Source organism: Nicotiana attenuata, unplaced genomic scaffold, assembly GCF_001879085.1.
Source record: "Nicotiana attenuata strain UT unplaced genomic scaffold, NIATTr2, whole genome shotgun sequence".
NCBI classification, from domain to species: domain Eukaryota; kingdom Viridiplantae; phylum Streptophyta; class Magnoliopsida; order Solanales; family Solanaceae; genus Nicotiana; species Nicotiana attenuata.
In genome coordinates this window covers 395-6,944 of record NW_017685256.1, presented here as the reverse complement: position 1 = coordinate 6,944, position 6,550 = coordinate 395, and the positions used below count along the sequence as shown (strand labels likewise).

At 35.3% G+C, this 6,550-nt stretch overlaps 1 non-coding gene across 1 annotated transcript; it reads right to left on the bottom strand.

Moving 5' to 3' along the window:
- Positions 1-4,187: 4,187 nt before the first annotated feature.
- On the bottom strand, positions 4,188-4,259 carry TRNAQ-CUG. The gene has a single exon. It is a non-coding gene; the product is annotated as a tRNA-Gln (tRNA).
- Between the last annotated feature and the right edge of the window lie 2,291 nt (positions 4,260-6,550).

Sequence of the window (6,550 nt, the reverse complement as noted above, 5' to 3'; positions counted from 1 at the left end):
CAAGTAAATATGTAGTGCTGTGATTTAACCCCAATCTCGTTTATTATTCAAGAGAAGAAGCTGATAAACAGCACAAACTTTATGAGTTTTTTCAGACCCTAACCCCACTATATGTTCAAGAGCAAGAGTATAGTTAAACTCAAATCAATTCATTAAATAAGTATAGAACAAAAAAAATGAGTAAAATTTAAGCCTCAGTGATATCCGTATTAATCATGTGCAATGTAGCAAAACCAAGGAGGTTCCCCCTGCAAAGCAGGGACCTTGGATTCACTACACCTCATAGTTGGATTGAAACATCATCGGCTGCAAATCTACAGAAAAAAAATTGGTTTATTTTTTGAAAACAAGAGATAATGGTATATAAAATGAAATAATTCTTAATCTCAGAGAAATTTAATAATTTCATGATAATTGTAGTAGCCCCAAGGGGTTCTCCCTGAAACAGGGTCTTGAGGCTAACAACAATCTCAAATACTATCCAGCAATTTCAGATCTCCTCATCGATTTCATTACAAATTAAAAGTAATTACTTTACAAAATTAAGAGACTCAGGGATATAAACAGCTCTATCAATCACAGAATATCAGAAGCAGAACTGGCATTAAAGCTGTATTTAATATCATCACTGCCAAAACACACATAAAAACAAAGATCTAAACTGTAAAGATGCTGATTTTATAATCATGAAAAATATGTTAAAACAATAGACAACAAATAATTTGTATAAAAAGAATTAATTTGGCTCATATTAAGAAATTCAACCAATTTTTCGTTATGCTTCATAGATTGCTCTCAGAAGCGCGGATAAATCCGTTTTAATCATCGCCAAACCTCAGGGATGAAATACATATATTATAATTAAAATTAAAATTTAACAAAAAAACTAAATGTAAGCAGAGGCATGTAAGAATTAAAGACAAAAATACATAGATCGTGAAATTTTGGAAGGGATGTAGCCGTTGATTTGACACAGATTAGCCGTAATAAAAAAGGTACAAAGGAGCTAAACTGCAACACTTAGCGGCGGGTAAGTTTAGCACGAGCTTTGGGGCTTCTAACTTCACTATTATAAACTCAGATGAGCCCGGGAGGCTACGTGCAATGATACCTTCTGTCTAAAATAGAATGAGAAATATAACAAGAAAGATTCATGCGTAAAGAGAGAAAAAAGGAGAATTATTCGAACTCCATTGAAAGAGAAAAGAGCTGTGTTAAGAAGCAATATTGAGAAAGCTGAAAGTTTTGATTTAAATAGCAGGGGAAGCGCCTCTAAACCCTAATTATTGTCCCGTTCTGGATCTGGATCTGGATCTGGATCGGAGAGGTGAAGGCCCAGTACGCGGATCACATTTCTTAGTGGGTCATTTGCACAAATAGGATCATTTGTCACCATTTAAATTTTGACCCCTTTAAGAAAAATCTTGAAAAAATAGCCTCCGCCAGAATTTTGAGAAGCGCTCCTATCAACCGCTAGAATTTTCAGATGGTGATCACCAGAATTTGCCACAAAACTTAATGCATAGCTAGGATTTTTCATGAAATTGGCTGAAAGTCCAGGCAATCACCATAACTATTTGTTAAAGAAAATTCTGGCGATCACCGGGAGTGCTTCCCAAAAATCAGCCCGGGAGCTATTGCAAGGTCAAACTTTAAACGGCATAATTTTCTCTCTAAAAATTGGGGCTTTTGCTCAAATGCCTTTTTGAAGCTACTGTTTAAATTTCGTCCCTTATTAATTCATGAGTTGTATTTTTTATGACAGTAGTATTCGGCTAGCTTGTACACCCAATCTGGTTAAATTTGTATGCAAAAATTCATCCAAACTATTTTTGAAATTTAATTTAACTTATAAGTGGGCACATAGAAAGTTATAAGGTGCAACCCCTTAATAATTTGCAAGTTCGTAAATTCCAAATTTTCAATCCAACCCACAAATTTCAAGTGGTTTTTAAGAGAAAATCTTACACACATTTCAAATGTATCTTAGTGCTCATAGTTCAACCCAGATCATTCTTTTCTTTAAAATAACAAACTTAAAAGATGGTACTTTCAAGTTTAGGTTTTTCCAACATTTTTCTCATACTTTTCTTCATTTGCAAATATCCAGCATAGTAGGTCTTGAAACAAAGTATGACATAAGAATAACAAAAAAAATCTAACAAAATGAGAAGATATAATGAAGCTATTGATACATTATCGCACATATATAGAATTTTCTATTTAAACATGGTAGATTCTTCTTCTAAGGTACATCATCCTAACACTATGATTTAATATCCACTTTCATTAGATGACAAAAAGTCATTATATGTGACAAAAAATTAGGCATTAAATAAATTATGTTAGAAGTGCATGGTTTTGGTAATAATTTCTCAGAAAACAAAAGATGAGAATCAAATCTACCCATTATTACTGTTCTGGGGTACTTAATAAACCATTAAAAGATGGCTACACACTAAAAAGGTTTAATGAAGTTGAACTTTCTCAATTCAACGGTTTATAAAGCTTTGTCAGATTTTGTACGTTGAGAAACATAAAGGTTTTGCAAATTTCCTGAACCTCCATCTATCTTGAGTTTCTCAAGTAGAGGATATTTGCTTATAAAATCCATCAATGTCCTTTCTCAATCATAATAAATATTTTGAAATGTCAAAATTCGAAATTATGTGTAGAAGTAATTTATATTCTATAGAAGTAATTTATATTTTACTCATGCCATTGTAGAAGGAATCAAATTCAAGAGCACCAAGAATTGGGGACTCTATTAGTATGTTATCAATGGATCTACTAAGAGTCACTCCAAGAAAATTCAGGGTAGGATTTGAAACCCAATATTAAGCAACTTTTTAGGATACTGAATGCGTAACTCTTCGATTTAAAGGTACCCGATAATGAGATCGTTGAAATCATCATCCACAGTCCAGACATCACATAGAAAGAGTGACCAGAGTAGGAAACATAAAAACATAATTCGAAATCTCACAATATTGAATACTTAACGTAACTAATATTGTAACTATAAAATCAATATTATGCAGTTGGAAATAAGTATATTACTTAGCTAGTAATAAATGACGATAACTCTAGCAATGTTCGATAATCCGGAAAGGTAGGAGATAGCATTAAATAACAATAAATAGCAATGAATGACATTTAAGTAAATAAGAACATGTGAGTAACTCGAAAAGGGTGGGATATGAGGATATTCTTTCTGATTGATGAACCTTTGAATATTCAGATCGTTCTTGGATCTTGGGGAGAAGTTAGACAAGAATCTCAAGAAAAAGGTATATATTGTATGTTTGTAATATAGCCAGATTCTACAGAGAAAGTCAATGTGTTTTTCTCACAAATGAATATCTTATGTCCCCTATAATTATGTCTCTTCCTATTTATAGAGAACATATACCTAAAACCCCTAATAATATTGGTACAGGGAATATCCACTAGAATATTCCCTTTAGTTTTTTGTCCTGAAACTAGCCGTTATTACTCTGTCTAAGATGAATATTCGACATCGACCTTGATCTTCGATAACTCCTCGACCTTGATCTTCAATGACCCATCGACCTTGATCTTCAATGACTCATCGACCCCGCCCTTCATCTCTTAAGGGACCACTTCGGCCTTGGGCAGGCCTTTGTCGCAGTCATACCGGTTACACATGGCAGCCCATAAAGGCCCTCTTAATGCTTAATACACTTAATCATATCAAAGATAATTTTTTGCCATACAAGGAGACTACATATCCGGCTAGAATTGATGTAATAGGTGTTGTCTAGCTCGGGGTATCCAATGTGTTTATTTACCGTAAAAAACAGTGTTATCAAATTTTGTTCAAATATGAAAGATAATTTATCAAGAAAAGAAATATATAAGAGTTGAATCTTAGTTATGTCAATAAGCAGCTAATTCTTTCTCTAAATTAAAATGAACGTGGTTTGGTACATACTCTTCTAACATTAAAAGATATGACATAGTTAATCAAAACTCATAAAACATCTACAACGAAATTAAGCCAAAGTTAATCAAATTAGATAAATATTTTTATGTGCCATAAACGGATAGTAAAGGTGATGGCATTAAATTCCAGTTCTGTGTGAGAAATATCAATTTTGAAAAATTTAAAAAGAATATTGGTATAGTTGCAAAGTACCATGAATTTTGGTAAAAGGAAAAGAGGAAGGTTCTACCGAGATTTGAACTCGGGTTACTGGATTCAGAGTCCAATGTCCTGACCACTAGACCATAGAACCTGTTTGCTTCAGCTACTTGCTTATGCTATATAAGATTACTAACGTCTCTGTCCTAATCACACCCCAAAGAATTCAAACTTCCTCATGGGTCCCCGAGTTTTCAGCCATTACAATTCACCCCTTTTCGTTCTTTTGTTTGGCTGCTAGGTAAAAGGTAACGCTCATAATAATCAAGAATGTCAAGAGTGTAATGACTGGCTAATAGCTAAAAATCCTGAAAGGAGCCGAGCTGATGGTAACTAACTCCTACCAGTTTACTTATTATTCATTTCCAGTAGTTGGAGCGCGACCTGAAAGACTTAATACAATATTTTTGTCTGCATAATTATGCAGAAAGGTAGACATCATCAGTTTCTTTTCAAATTGATTTTCTTGCCTATGTTAGTGTCTGTTGAGAATAAGGGCATTACTTAGAGTTAGTTAGTTAGACAAGGGTAGATTAGTCTATTTATCCTAAGTCAGTTAGTGGGCTGTTAAGGAGGTTAGTGAGTCGGTTATACTGTAGCTTGTATAAATACAGCTTTGTACATAGAAATGATACACAGAAAAAATTCTCTCCATTGTTGCCTTCATCTCTGCATGTTCTCTCATCTCTATGTGAAGAATCAGTTCAGTAATAGTGTTAAAGTAATAAGAACTGACAATGGCACAGAATTCACTAACTCAATCTGTGCAAGTTTGTTCAAAGAGTTTGGGATAACTCATCAAACAACATGTGTCTATACCCCTCAGCAAAATGGAGTAGCTGAAAGGAAGCATAGACACAACCTAGAAGTTGCCAGAGCTATGAGATTCCAAGTTCATATCCCTCTCAAGTATTGGGGTCCCTGTGTTAAATGTTGTGTATATCATAAATAGGATGCCTACTCCAGTTCTAAGTGGATTAACTCCTTTTGAGAAGTTATACAACAGAAGTCCTTCACTACAATATATAAGAGTTCTGGGGTGTCTGTGCTATGCAAAAAATGTGCAGGAGAAGGACAAATTTATGAGCAGGCAATACCAGCAGTACTATTGGGCTATTCTGGCACACAAAAAGAATACATTCTTTTAAATCTAGCTAACAATACTTTCTTTGTCAACAGGGATGTTATATTCAGGGAAGATATCTTTCCCTTTCAACATTCCAAATCTCAGCAATCTCCTATCTTTGCTCCACAATCAGAATCAGCCTATATTCATGTTCCTGCACCAGGGGCCATGGCTCCTATGTCTCAAACCTCCATTAGTACTCATCCCTCTACTAATGATATGCTCACTACTGATGCTATTGAGGAGACTTAAGGGGAAATTCAACAAGAAGAAAGTTTAGAGGAGATTCAGCAGGCTGCATTACCACACACATTGCAATCACAAGATCAAAGTTTTCATCCAAACATTGCAGAAGATCAACCCACTGGGGCACCCATTACAACAGAGGTAGGAGATCTTCTAGAGAGAAATGTCCACCTATATGGATGAAAGATTTTGTGTCTCTAAATGTGCATACCTCAGTACCCTATCCCATAGCAAACTATGTGTCATATGGTAGATTGTCACCAAAGTATCAGCCATACTTGGCTGCTTTCTCTACCATAATTGAACCTCTACATTTACTGAAGCCTGTCAAGATCCTAGGTGGGTGGAAGCTATGAAGTCTGAGATTGAAGCACAAAGAAGCAATCATACTTGGGATATTGTGTCACTTCCAGAGGGTAAGACTCCTATTGGTTGTAAGTGGGTTTACAGAGTGAAGTACAAGGCATCAAGTGAAATAGAAAGATTCAAGGCAAGACTAGTTGCCAAAGGCTACAGCCAAAAAGAGGGCATTGATTATCAAGAAACCTTTTCCCTAGTGGTGAAGATGGTGATAGTAAGAACTATTCTATCAATAGCTGCTGCTCAACATTGGCACATTCACCAGATGGATGTGTACAATGCCTTTTTGCAGGGAGACCTCTTTGATGAAATCTACATGCAACTGCCTCCAGGATTCAAGAGCCAGGGGGAGTCACAACCAGTATGTAGGCTCATTAAATCCCTATATGGCCTTAAGCAGGCTCCCAGGCAGTGGAATGAGAAGCTTACTAAAGTTTTATGCACATTTGGCTTCATTCAGAGTCAGCATGACTATTCCCTATTTGTAAAAAGAATCACAGAAGGTACAACAGTAGTACTAGTTTATGTAGATGACATGTTGATTACTAGTTCACAACTGAAGCTAATTGAAGACACCAAGGCAGCATTGCAAAAGGCTTTCAAGATGAAGGATCTAGGGGAGTTGAAGTATTTTCTGGGCATAAATTTTGCAA